This window comes from Halichoerus grypus, chromosome 14, assembly GCF_964656455.1.
Source record: "Halichoerus grypus chromosome 14, mHalGry1.hap1.1, whole genome shotgun sequence".
Lineage (NCBI taxonomy): Eukaryota > Metazoa > Chordata > Mammalia > Carnivora > Phocidae > Halichoerus > Halichoerus grypus.
In genome coordinates this window covers 72,387,882-72,402,138 of record NC_135725.1, presented here as the reverse complement: position 1 = coordinate 72,402,138, position 14,257 = coordinate 72,387,882, and the positions used below count along the sequence as shown (strand labels likewise).

Sequence of the window (14,257 nt, the reverse complement as noted above, 5' to 3'; positions counted from 1 at the left end):
CTGTGAGTTAATGCTAATTTAAACATGACTCGGATGGCAACCAGCATTCTTGACCCTGTTTATCTTATACATAGTATTTAACTACAGCGGTTGAATATTTGTCGTACAGAAGAGAAAGAATTATTACTAGTTTTGAAATGGGGCTAATGCCTTTGTAAAGGGGAGGAGGAAATGATCCAGGGAGGAGGTTGGGGAGAGAGCACTACTTTGGGTACTGCAGCGAGGGCTGACCCAACCCTGAAAATCCTTTAATTGTAATTCCAATAGAAGTAGCTTAATGGTGTAGATGAATACTTCTTTAAGAACCTCCTTTCCGATCATCTGCTTTTTTTCCTCCCTGAATCTCTAGAGCTAAGGTGTCTAGTTTATAACCTCTCAGATAGGAAGAATCTCTGTGGGGTCCATCTGAGAGAGAGGCATTTGGCTGCTCTGTCGGTTTCTTCTCTTACCACGGTGCCTCCGTGTCGCAGGTGGGCGTGGACGGCTTTTCAGCTGTAGGTCACAGGTGGAGCTGGTCTGGCTAAGGCTTCTAATTGCCTTGAATCGAGATGCTGGGCTACCCAGGAGCCTTAATAAAAGATTAGGTCAGGGGCTTTTTACTATCTTCTGAGTACAATTTGAATGAAGGATCCTCCCACCAGTTTTATCTTTTGCAAGGGAACTTGGGTTTGACATGTTTAATTAGTTAATTTGAAGGAGCCCAGGGTTAGTATACTCTTGTTTCTTAGAAGGATACTTTTTTTTTGTTTCTTTGGTTTTTAGGGAGGGAGGTAAGAGAGGGTGGTGGTGATTGTGATTTTATTTAAATGCCCTGACATTTTTTCCTGCAGGTTGGTATGATTTCACAGTAGCATTGTTGTTACTGACTTATGGAGATTGGGCAAAGAAGATTGTCCTAATACTTTGATGTTAGCTCCTGTCATCCGATCGGTGCTATAGAGACTTTAACCTTGAAGTTCATGTAAAATTCAAATTTCTTTCAGAGATGAAAGAGGACTGCTGTACTGTGTGCATGGGTCTAGGTTATAATTTTTTTATTTTTATAGTACTGTTTTGGAAAAAGTGCTAGAAATGACAGGGCAGACTCTTAACTTTAGTCCAGTGCTGAAACAAACATGTACAGGCCTGAATGAGCTAGATCAGGCTGTGTTTGTTGTATTTAATATGGAGATAAGAGAAAAGAATTTCAAAACCAACCTCTTTCTCTAAAAAAGATAGTTTGACCCATAACACCTGGTCATGGGTCTCTTTGGGGGTTGAAACCGTTAAAGCGAATTTTGTTCATTATAACCATCAGAGGTGCCTATGCTTATGAAGGTTTAGGACTTACTACCGTAGAGAGTGCTACTGTGAACCATTTCTTTGTGGCAAGTTTCCCTTTATCCATTTTCTTAAATATCAAAACAATGGACTAGATTCGATTTCATGTAAATCCGTCCTCAGTTTTCTTTCTCTGTGTTTAAGTGTTTCTCCTTGACCAATCTTTAAGCTGCCTTCACTCTGAAATTCTGCCCTAACAGAAGGATATTCCTGGCTCTTTGGAAGGAGAAATGATTCAGGGGCAGAGGAGACAAGTTCTCTTCAACCCTAGCAGCACTCAAGTGACTGCCTGCTGTATAATAAGCATTGTGCTAGGAGTCCAGACAGGACTGCTCTCCTCCAGGAGGTGCAGACATGTTAACAGATTGGTGTAACAAGTGATTCAGTGTAGCAAGTGTGATGAGCGAGATGAGCCCGTGGCAGTATGGGAACACCAAGCAGAAACACCTTACCTTCAGGGGCGTGGTGGTGGTCAGGGTCAGGGAAGACTGCTGAAGGGTTAGGATTTGGAAGGACCCTAGGAGATAAATCAAGGAACCTAAAAGAGAAAAAAGGGATCAAGATAGAGGGAATCAAAAGGCTTTGTATTTGGGTAAGTCAATATTTCTCTCTTTTTGCATCTGTAAAATGGGAATAAGACCTGACATCTGCTTGCTAATTCTAGTTTTCATTTACTTGTTCCTTAATCTTTCATTTGTTCAGTGGTCTATAGATATTTGTTGCACACCTACCATATACTGGGAAACAGAAAACAAGGATGTTTTTTCATCTTTTCAGGGAGTTCTATCATTTTTTTTTTTTAAAGATTTTTTTTTTTTTAATTTATCTATTTGACAGAGAGAGATAGCGAGAGCAGGAACACAAGCAGGGGGAATGGGAGAGGAAGAAGCAGGCTTCCTGCTGAGCAGGGAACCTGATGTGGGGCTCAATCCTAGGACCCTGGGATCATGACCTGAGCCGAAGGCAGACGCTTAACAACTGAGCCACCCAGGTGCCCCTTCTATCATATTATTTTAATGGAAGTTCTTTTGAAATGCTTCAAATACGGAGCATGCTTATTGAATTACTCTTCCATTTGAGTCTCAGTGGCTTCAGGTAAGTTAGCCTTTCCCTCATAAACAGGAGAAGGAGACAGAGCCTGGTATTCTCATTGTCATTTGATAAACTTGAAATGTTTTGCCGAGATTTACCTGTTTGTGTCAGATCTAGAGACAGCTCTAGCTGTGTCTTACCTGTAACCTTGGCTTGCTTCCATCTCAATTTCAATATTTTTATGTTTTTGAGAGATTTTATTTATTTGAGAGAGAGCATGAGCAGGGGGGAGGGCAGAGGGAGAGGCAGAAGCAGACTCCCCGCTGAGTAGGGAGCCTGACATGGGGCTCGATCCCAGGACCCTGAGATCATGACCTGAGCCAAAGGCAGACGCTTAACCCACTGAGCCACCCAGGCGCCCTCATTTTGGATATTCTTAATTTTGACCCAACTTGTGTTTGAGTTTCTATATTCAGTTTATGATTTACTAGAATAATTCAAATCTAGTGTTCATTGGGGAGTCAGTTATTTTGAGGCCACACTATCTCTGTACTTTGCTGTTTCAGTTTATCTTGTTTAGATCACTGGGGAATGAACACAGTAGAAAGTGTTCTAACCAGAAGAAGGTAGCTGCATTCATTTATAAAAAGATGTGGATTTTGTAATGATTCAAACAATATAGAGGTGTCTAAAGTAAATGTAATAACCTCCCTCAGCCCCTTTAACCTTAAGCATGTGATGTAGCTCCTTTGTCAGCAATTTGTTACATAGCCTTCCATACTTGTACTTCTCGTACAGATCTACAAACTTGTTTGTGTATGTAGATATTTCCATGTGTGCGTGCAGGTCTGTTTATAGATACCCAAGGACCTGTGTGTATGTGTGTCTGTGGGTGCACACACTCGCTCCTGGCTCTGTTCTAGAGAGTCTGTTAGGAAGGCTGCCACGGTGGCTCAGACCTTTGAAGTCCCAGGAGCATGTGAATCTTCAGAAACAGACCTCCACGCACACATATAAATGGGACTTCTTGAATCGGTGCAGTATGGTATTACTCAGTGAGGTTTCTATCAGAGAGAGATGAATGTCTGGCTGTTATGAACAGGGAACAAGAAAACTATTTCCAGCTGTGTGACAACCGAGACAACAAATATCATTGCAGAGAATGTTATTCTCACAAGGACTGTGCTTCATCTGGGTCTCGGGTGAGGGGAGGAGGGGCCTTTCGGAGCACGTGTTTGGCATCTGCGAACCTTTTGTTAGGTGGAAAACAAGGCGTCTGGGGTAGGCCCGTCCAGCTCTCCAACAGAGAAGATAGGTGGAGTTCCTTATTCCAGGCAGGTTTCATGGTGCGAGTTTTAAGCGAGGAGCCCTCTTCCAAGGCCATAATCAGACGGTAAGGTGGAGGGCTCTCGCTAAGGGAGACTCACAGCTGAAACAGAATTGCCTTTTGTGAAGGGGCCGCTTTGCCATCTTGGGCTGTGATTTGTTGGAAGAGGGGTTATTGTCCTGTCCAGAAAATGAGGCATTCATTCTGTACTCAGTATTTATTGTAGTTCCATACAGAACTGCTTGCTGTCCTTGGAGTAGACACGGAGACCTAAAAGTTCAAAGGCTAGGGCAGGATAACTGACTTCCAAATTCGGCAGAATCTGGTTCCCTTGTCACTTTCTCTGAGCCCCAGTCAGTTCAGTTTCATGCGGCCGAAATCTTGGAGCACTTCTGTGGTGAAGTCCTTATGCTTGGCTCAGGACACTAAAATAAAATAATAATAATAAAGCCACCAAGAAAGTATGGTCGCTGCTCTCAAGTAGCTCATAAACATGGAAAGCCATGGAAATAAATGCCTGAGATCGGGCAGACAGTGATAAATATTTTAACAGAGTGCCATCTGAACATCTGAGGATGGAGAGAGCAACTCTGCCTTGGAGGTGAGGAAGGATTTGCAGCAGGATTCTGGCCTCCGTGCAGTTTGGCTGAGAAGCTCATTCCACATGGAAGCGTAGAAGGCGCAGGCGCTGCGGGTGAGTGACCGGTTAGGGTTTGTGGCAGAGTTAGGTAATGCTTCGGGTCAGTCTTGCAGTGCCAATAGGCAGAGCCATTGGGGACCAAACAAAGAAAAGGGCATGTCGATGCCATTAGCAGATGGGACATGACAGTATAAGAATTCTTCCAGTGAGGCATGTTGGTTTTAGGCAGAGATTTTCAGCTGGTGGCTGGAATTTGAATTTGAAGCTTGGCTGAGAGGTCAGAGCTTGGCAGTATTGGGGAGTAATTGTTATATTACAGAGTAAATACCAGTGAAATTTACAGGATAAGCTGAAGAGCACTTTTAGAGTGAGAAGAGTGGTATATATATTTTTTTAATATAAAAATATAAAAATTGGGCGCCTGGGTGGCTCAGTCGTTAAGCGTCTGCCTTCGGCTCAGGTCATGATCCCAGGGTCCTGGGATCGAGTCCCACATCGGGCTCCCTGCTCTGCGGGAAGCCTGCTTCTCCCTCTCCCACTCCCCCTGCTTGTGTTCCTGCTCTCGCTATGTCTCTCTCTGTCAAGAAAATAAATAAAATCTTTAAAAAAAAAAAAAAAAAAAAAAAAAAAAAAAAAAAAAAATAAAAATATAAAAATTCCCCTCCAGCTTTATTGAAGTATAATTGACAAATAAAACGGTAAGGTATTTAGTGTAAAATGTGATTTGATGTACATACACATTGTGAAAGGGACCCTCACCCTCAATATACTTGGTGTTTTAACAAGGACAAGATGTATTTTGATTCTTTAGGCTGTTTTTCTTTCTAGCAGGTGACTGAAATAGTCTTATAGGCTGTCACACATTCACTGAGCACCCACGATGGCTTTTCTTGATGAGGTGGTCCTGGGATGATACAAAGAGGATGGAGTTCCAGCTTGATGTTCCTTTGGGTGCATGAAAGCTCCTGAAACAATCCATTCCGGCAAACGAAAAGACAATTCTGAAACTAATTAGAAGGCTAGTGGTGGTTTGGGGGCTGAGAGGAGTTGCAAAATATAGTTTTAATTTACTGCAGGACTAACAGCAGTGAAAGTCCTATTACTGTCATTGCTACAATAAAAGAGAAGCTGAGAAACTTAGCAAAACTCTGGAAACCCCATTAGCGTAAAGACCAGATGTAGGAACCCCAACAGGTTTGTTGTGGGGATTTATAAAATCTGGTCTAGTACATGTAAGCTTCCATTGCCTGATGAAGGTAAAAGTAGGATACAGTATAACTTTGCTGTTTACTTGGTTTTTTTTTTTTTTTTTAAAAACTTTTCTAATTGTGTATTTCCATTTTGTATAATTACATTGGCATGGCTTCCTGCATGTGAGCTAGAACAAGGATAAATCTGTTCTTAGTCGTTTTCTCTCTAGGCCATTATGATTCTTTAAAATTACACTCTTTTCCATTTGATAATAAAAACAGTACGTGCTCATTTTAGAATTTGGAAAGTATAGGAGACTCAGCCATAGTGCTGCCCTTCAAGAATAACTTCCTCATTCCATTTTGGGATCATTTCTTGGAGTTTTTCAAATATTTGATCTTCCTGAATAGTCAGTAGCATTCTGTGTTGTTTCTTAAGTATACCTGCCATTAAAATATTCCATTCTTAATTTTCAGTGACAACATGGTAGTCACAATGTTTAATTAGTTCCCATCTCCGCTTGCTTCTTCTCTCTTTATTTTAAGGGTGTATGCTTCTCTGCCATCTTTCGGTGCTGGTGTTCCCAGAGCTCCAGCCTTGCTCTGGACAGTCTCCATGGGTGAGCTTATCTACACAGCAGACTGTGGTTCCCAGGCCTTTGCCATGGACTGTGGCTTCTCCCTAGAGTTCTCTGTTCCCTGGTATCCATATGCTTGCTCTCTTTCCATTTTTAGGTCTCAATTCAAATGCCACTTTGTTAGTGCAGCCTGCCCTAATGACTACATTTAAGATTGACCTTTCCCGTTTATCCGACATGCCTGATTTTTTTTTTTCCCTCCACTGTATTGTTTTTTGACTTTTGACTTTTGGCTTCTTAAACAAGGGAAAGTGATTTTTAAAATTTTTCTTAGTTACTGCTCTTTTCCCCATGCTTAGTACAGTCCCTTGCACATAGTAGAACTCAGATTTTCTGAAGAAAAAGTCTTTTGAAAGGACATTTTATGAATTAAAAATTAGTATACTGAGCATGTTATAATGCATAACCTGTGGTCTCGAGTGCTTGGGATTTACAATCTAGGGAAGGAGGCAGCCTTGAACAAGTAACTCACAGTGTGATTGGAATGATTGAGAAAAGCAGGGTGTCCTGGAAGAGTGGAGTAGGGAGACCAGCTTTGGGAGGGTGGGAAGAGTTTTTTGGAGAAAGTGGTATTTATACTGAGGCTGGAAAGATGAGTTGAATTAGTTCAGTGAAACTGGGAGGATGGAAGAGGAAACGAGACCTTGATACAGAAAAGGAAGGGGTAATTTGGGGAAAATGATGAGGAAAATCAAAAGTCTGGGCCTCATTTCTTGAGTTGAAATTAGGTCATTTGTTTTAAATGATGAAACTGCGTGAGGGTGGAGATTGATCAGCTTTGGCATTTTTGATATATAGTACTTCATTCCAACAAGTTTGAATTATTTTTGCTAATTTTGCCAGTCATTGAGGGAGAAGGAGTTTTCAGTCTAAAAGTAGCAATGTTTTTAATGGACCTAGCTTAAATTCTGTTTTGTGCAAGAAAAATGCTGTGAAAATGTAAAACAATACAGGCAAAGTAAACATTCTTGTTAATACCTGACTTCATCGGGAATGCTATTGGTGGTTCCCTATGATGTGGCCGATTATTGCTTTATCGCACACATGTAATCTTTTGCATAAACTTCCTTTATCATAGTAACTAAGTGAGGTTTGTACAGTTTGTCTTTCTGGTCAGTTGCGGGTTTTGTGTTGTGATGCTTGAAAAGAGCAGGATTTTCTCTACGTGACAAGTACAGATAGGTTTATTAATTCAGCCACTATAATAATATTCTCATTTTCTCTGCCCTGGTTCTGTCATAGACTGATAATGGTCCTTCAGTCTCTGTCTACAAATGGGCTTTTGTCAGTTTCTTTATAGCACTTTCTGTGTGTCAGCGTAATATTAAATAAAGATTCCTGTTGGGCCTTTATTATGTGTTTATTAATGTAAAATAATCCTCTGCATTCGGAACCACACCCTACTTTTTTCCTGAGATTAATATTGCCAATCTGCTTTTTTGTCTTTGTCTGAAAAGACTTCACTCGTGCTTTCTGATTTTCAACTTCCAGTGTCCTTTTATTTTATATTTTTTTGCCTATAAACATTTATTTATTTATTTTAAGGATTTTATTTATTTGACAGAGAGAGAGAGCACAAGCAGGGGGAGCAGCAGAGAGAGAGGGAGAAGCAGGCTCCCCGCTGAGCAGGGAGCCCGATGCAGGGCTTGATCCCAGGGCCCTGAGATCATGACCTGAGCCAAAGGCAGCCGCTTAACTGACTGAGCCACCCAGGTGCCCTGCCTATAAACAGTTAGTTGGATTTTGTTTTAGCATACCTCTTAAAGGAAACGTATGGCTTTTACGTTTATTGTTACAACCCACATGTTTGAACCTCATTCTTACCCTTAAGTTTTCTCTTTGTTATGAAAGGTACCATAGCCTTGAGTAAAAAGTACTGGCTTGCCTTTTTCCATCAATATTTCGCCGTATGGGCTTACATAAATTACATAATGTCTTTAAGCCTACAGATTTCTATTTGTAAAGAAACAACACACAAACACACACAAATCCTGAATTAATGGTTTAAAAATGTTTGGCACACTGAATGCGTTAGCTTTTACTATTTTCATTGTTGATAGATTCAGTCATGTGAAATTGTTGGTAGTTGGTTGCTCTTGACCTATAAAAATGGCAGGTTTTGTATGGGTCAATCTAATATGCTTCCTGCCTTTTTTTCCTCTTTCTGTGCCTTGTTCAGTACATCCATAGTATTTTGAAGTGGTCAAGTCTAGTTTTCAATTTTACAAGTGATTGCCTTTGTTTTCCAAATACATTCCTAAACCTGGGTTTCTCTGGTTCTCAAAGTCAAAGAACTAAATTACTTTGATCCCACTCCTCTGCACCACAAAGAATTTAGTATGCCTTAATTATTCTTGCCTTCTTTCCCCTTCCCAATTTCCATTATACATTTAATACCTAAATTTATACATGTTTTACCTCCGAAATTGTAAGTATAGACTTCAGATTTTTGTCTTCTATTCTGTAATAAAATCTGCCACTATATTTTGTATGTGTCTGTTTTGACCCTCATTAGCTCTTGTGGCACCAGGCCCCTTGCTTTAGCTGGCTCGAAAGGTATCTCCTGCGTAGTTGGGGGATTTCTTCATATTTATCCGGCCAATGGCATCTTATGCATTCCTGAGTTAGACTCAGGACTTTTCCTACATTCATCAGAGCATCTGTCTTGTTGAAGTTCAAAAGATGCAGTGTGCATCTTTCAGATTTATGTGGTCTAAGAATGTGCTGCATATCCATCTTTCAAAGAGTGTAGTGGAAATAATGGCTTGATTTTGGCTTCCCCCCCACCTCTTTCTAGTACCGTTGCTGATCTTTGCTGTTTGGTGCACCTTCTTGAGCATTTTAATGGGAAGTTGGGAGGAGTTGTATTGGGATATCTGGTTTAGTGGCTTTCAACATGTTTTTTTTTTTTTTTTTTTGACCGTGCCCCAAGGTTAGCAATGGTTATATAAGTGAATAAAACAAGTTTCATGCAGCTTAACTACAAACAGAAAACTATAACATTTTTTGTTCCTATGTTTTCTATTATGGTCTGTTCATTTTCATTAAAAAATGCTGGTCATAACTCAGAAATTTTGAAAACAGTGATCTGGTGTGTTGCTGTTCTATGTGGAATTAGGGCCATTCACTATTCAACATGTCTTTATTATGTACAATACCAGTTCCTGTGCTGGTAGCTGGGAATGGAGTGGTACATAAAGTAGTCATTATCACTGGAGGCATGAAGCATGGAGTCCGGTGGGAAGGGGGATACTGACCAAATCATCACTCAAATATATACTTACAAAATATGAGTATTAGAAGGGAAGAAGAACAGGGAGTTTCAAAACAGATTAAATGGAGAACCTTATCTGACTTTGGGGTGAGTCAGGGTTTTCCTGGGGAAGTGACATTTGATTAGATCCGCAGAATGAGAAGGGGTTAACTGCAGGGCTGAGGTGGGTTGTGTGAACATGGGACTGTAGAGTCATGGAAGAATTGAGTAATAGAAGCGAAATAGAGTACTAGAAGTGAATGACGGATGGAAGGCGGGCCTTTTGGTCTGATGAGTTGGCAATTTTTTGTGATGCATAGTCGGCCTTCCTATTTGTGACTTTCCTTCCCCCACTTAACAAAATTCAGGTAGGAATAGAAAGGATATTTTTGGGAGGTAGGTGTAGGTGTATGTTTTGAAGCAGTTTTATATTATAGCAATTTTGTGGCTTGCTCTGCTTTAGGAACTGTATAAAGCTCTGCCTGGATATGTAGATGTAGTTTTGGTTGGATTAAAAAAAATACTCATATAGTGTTGTTACCAATTTAGTAACTACGCATAATTTGGAAGAAAGTAAAACACGGAAATTAAGTTTTGGTGAGTGAGGACCAGGTGATTGGGTGGATGTTTCATAGCTTCTCAGTGGCTTTTTTGTTTCCAATAATGGAATTAGGAATTATTACTGTGAGGATTTTTTTTTTATTTTGCCATAGTAGGATTTTTAGGGTTCTCCCGTCACTTTTTCTAAAGCTGTGTGAAGAGGTTTTTTTTTTTTTTTTTTAATATTTTATTTATTTATTTATTTGAGAGAGAGAATGAGAGAGCATGAGATGGGGGAGGGTCAGAGGGAGAAGCAGACTCCCTGCTGGGCAGGGAGCCCGATGCGGGACTCGATCCTGGGACTCCAGGATCATGACCTGAGCCGAAGGCAGTCGCTTAACCAACTGAGCCACCCAGGCGCCCCTGTGTGAAGAGTTTTTTTAAAAATATATTTTAAATTGGAAATTCATAAAGTAAATTTGAAACTGAATGAGACAGATGCGAGATCGGGAGTCAAGTGCCAGTTTTGTCACCAGTGTCCGTGGGCCTTTGATCGTACCCATGCTTTCCAGGCCTTCAGGTCGTTGTCTTAAAAGAGGGCTTGGTCAGACTAAGACAAGTACCATATGATTTCACTCAGAAGCAGAATCTAAAAAACAAATGAACAAAAGAATCGGACCTATAAATTCAGAGAACAAACTGATGGTTGCCAGAGAGGAGGAGGTGGGGGGATGGGCAAAGTGAGTAAAGGGGATGGGTGGGTGGGAGATACGGGCTTCCAGTTGTGGAATGAGTAAGTCATGGGAATAAAAGGTCCAGCATAGGGAATATAGTCAATGATACTGGAATAGCGTTGTGTGGTGCCCGATGGTAGCTACTCTTGTGAGCAGAGCAGAACCTAGAGAGAAGTTGAATTACTATGTCGTACACGCGAAACTAATGTAACATTGTCCACTGTACTCAAGTAAAAAAATAAAAATAGAGGACTTAGAATCAGTTTGCACTAATCATTCTCATTCGGTGACTCTGTACTTTTTATTTTCAACTTTGCTCTGGCTGTTTAATGTTCAAAGAACATTGAGCTAATTTAGTCTGACAAGCTCAAGCTAAATGTGGGAGAACTCCAGGTATTTACGTCCTTATGTGTATTGTAAGGCCAGGCTCATTGGATGACACATCTAGTGCTTTTCTCGGCAACATGGATGGGTGGGCAAAGATTAGGACTTTCCTGGGCAGATCCTTACGGCTTTACCATCCTGGTTTGCAGTTTGCCCATACTTGAAATTTTTTTTTTTTTTAACCTTTGAGAGTCTCTGAAGATGAAAAATCATCTTCATTCAGTTTATTTTCTGAGTATTTGCTTTGGGGGAAATGTGCAGTATCTAAGTTATATATAATCCACATTTTATAAAAACCAATTGAACAGTGAGTGATGTTATTTCAAAGAGACTTAAGGGCTAAGGAATCACATGGAGGACTAATTCAGTTTTAATGACTATTCCAAGTTTAAGGAATATTTGATAAAGAATGGGTCTTATATGGAACAGAAGAAAAATACTTGACTCCATTTTTCTTACACACACATTAAATTAGTTGATTAAAGTGGATTTTTTGGTAATTTCAAAATTTTAAGTCACTATTTTACTTAGGAGCGCTTTATTTCACTTGCTCTTATTTTTGAGTAAAATATACTTGAGGAAAAACAAGATGCATGCTTTTTCTGTTTGAGCTTTATCTAATTCCTCATTCATAGTATTTATTCAAGAAGTTCAGGTAGCTGTGGGTATTTTACTTAGTGTGTTTTGGTGCTGATTCATCAGCTCATATTCCTTTATTTGCTGTTGAATTATCTTCTCTTTAAGCTCATACTGTATGGAAACCTGGCCAGGACCTCAGGGCTCCTGATGTGGGACGAGGCAGGGGCAGGTTGTGTAGCTGGTGGTTGGGATCCAGGTTGGGCATAAATCCAGGCAGGTAATAGGCACAGGTATTGCTTAAGGCTAGTACTGGAAATAAGTGAATCAGAAGGGTTTGGAGTTATGGAGTTAGGTTAAGTTCAAGGCAGACAAAGCTAGAAAGAGGCACAGAGTGTTCTCATGCACTGCCCAGTGTTCTCAGGAAAGGCATCCTGGATAGCTCTAGGAGAAAAGTTGTGTAGACAGAAATCTAAAACGCCCTGGAGGAATTTTATCTTCAGAGTTAGGAGCATCACTTGAACATCTCTGCTTGTTCAAGGGAATGTCAACCCTCAAGCAGGACTTTGTCATCATGACCTTGGGAAATGGAATCTTGGCAACTCTTCAAGCATTTGGCCACCTCAAAGTGGAGTACCACAAATCACAAATTCTTATCTGATTCAGGGATTAGGAACCTTGTTAAATACCTTCTCTAGTAGCAAGAATCAGCTCAGGTTTCATGTCTAAGTATATTATTCCTGTAATAGTTACTGTAAAACATACTTAACATTCCATTAATTTTGGGAAAAAAGTTTTAAACGTGCCCATTGCTGTTATGGCAGAGGTTAGTGGACTACTTGGGGCTAATTCTAATACAGGGAGAATGCACTGACCTAATCATTTACTTACCTAGGTCCTTTCCTTTTTTCATCCCATTTTGATGGTGGAATAACTCAGCTAGTAATTTTTCAGTAAACATATCTTAAGGTATTTAAAACTGTTCAACTCCTTTAAAAAATGTTTTTATATAAAAACACTGATTAGAATATTCTTTAAAATGCTTAAAGGGGCGCCTGGGTGGCTCAGTTGGTTAAGCGACTGCCTTCGGCTCAGGTCATGATCCTGGAGTCCCAGGATCGAGTCCCGCATCGGACTCCCTGCTCAGCAGGGAGTCTGCTTCTCCCTCTGATCCTCCCATCTCTCATGCTCTCTCTCAAATAAAGAAATAAAATCTTTAAAAAAAAAAAAAAATAAATAAATAAATAAAATGCTTAAAAATTTTCTGAAACCAGACATTATGAAACCACTGCATTATGGCAATATTTAAATAAACAAACCCACTCATGTTTGCAGTTCCCTAATGTAGTATATTTTTCATTTAATCATGTTAATTTTATGGCCTATTTCCACTGTGGTCTATTTTATGGTCCACTTCTACCTAGAGTTAACAAATGTGTTTTTGTTTCTGTTCACCATTTTCTTTTTTAAAAAAGTTAATTAATTTTTTTAAATTCAAGTATAATAAACATACAGTGTTATATTAGTTTCAGGTATACAATATAATGATTCAACAATTCTCTGCATAACTCAGTGCTCATCACAATAAGTGTACTCTTAATCCCCTTCACCGATTTCACCCATCCCCCCACCTACCTCCCCTTTGGCAAACACCAGTTCTCTATATTCAAGAGTCTGTTTTTTTGTCTCTTTGTTTTGTTTTTTTTTTAATTCCACGTAGGAGTGAAATCATGTGATCATCTTACTGACTTATTTCACATAGCATTATACCCTCTAGATTGATCCATGTTGTTGTAAATGGCAAGATTTCATTCTTTTTTGTGGCTGAGTGATACTCCATTTGTGTGTGTGTGTGTGTGTGTGTGTGTACACACACCACATCTTCATTCATCTATGTATGGACACTTGGGTTGCTTCCATATCGTGACTATTGTAAATAATGCTGCAGTAAACATAGGGATGCATCTATCTTTTTGAATTTGTGTTTTTGTTTTCTTTGGGTAAATGCCCAGTAGAATTACTGGATCATAAGGTAGCTCTATTTTTAATTTTTTGAGGAACGTCATACTGTTTTCCACAGTGGCTGCACCAATTTGCATTCCCACCAGCAGTGCATGAGGGTTCCTTTTTCTCCAGAGCCTTGCCAACACTGTTATTTCTTGTGTTCTCAATTTTAGCCATCCAGACAAGTGTGAGGTGATATTTCATTATACTTTTGATTTGCATTTCTCTGATGATGAGTGCTGTTGAGCATCTTTTCATGTGTCTGTTGCCCATCTTTATTCTTTGGGAAAATGTCTATTCATATCTTCTGCCTATTTTTAAATTGGATTACTTGTTTTTTTGGTGTTGAGTTGTGTAAGTTATTTATATAGTTTGGATACTAACCCTTTATCAGATACGTCTTTTGTAAATATCTTCTCCCATTCAGTAGATTGGCTTTTGTTTTGTTGATTGTTTCCTTAGCTGTGCAGAAGCTTTTTTATTTTGATGAGTCCCAATAGTTTAATTTTGCTTTTGTTTCCCCTGGCTCAGGAGACATAGCTAGAGAAATGTTTCTATGACTGATGTTAAAGAGATTACTGCCCATGTTTCCTCTAGGAACTTTATGGTTTCAGGTCTC

At 39.7% G+C, this 14,257-nt stretch overlaps 1 protein-coding gene across 6 annotated transcripts in view; it reads left to right on the top strand.

The window, feature by feature from the left end:
• The window catches only part of LPAR1 (lysophosphatidic acid receptor 1), a 133,695-nt gene that overhangs the window by 4,438 nt on the left and 115,000 nt on the right, over positions 1-14,257 (top strand). Inside the window, exon 1 of one of the 6 annotated variants that reach the window (XM_078061592.1) lies at positions 3,868-4,373. The exons of the other annotated variants lie outside the window; for them this stretch is intronic. The gene's annotated coding sequence lies outside the window, so the exon portion shown is untranslated. Of the gene's footprint in view, positions 1-3,867; positions 4,374-14,257 lie in introns of those variants that run through there. 6 annotated transcript variants of the gene reach the window in all.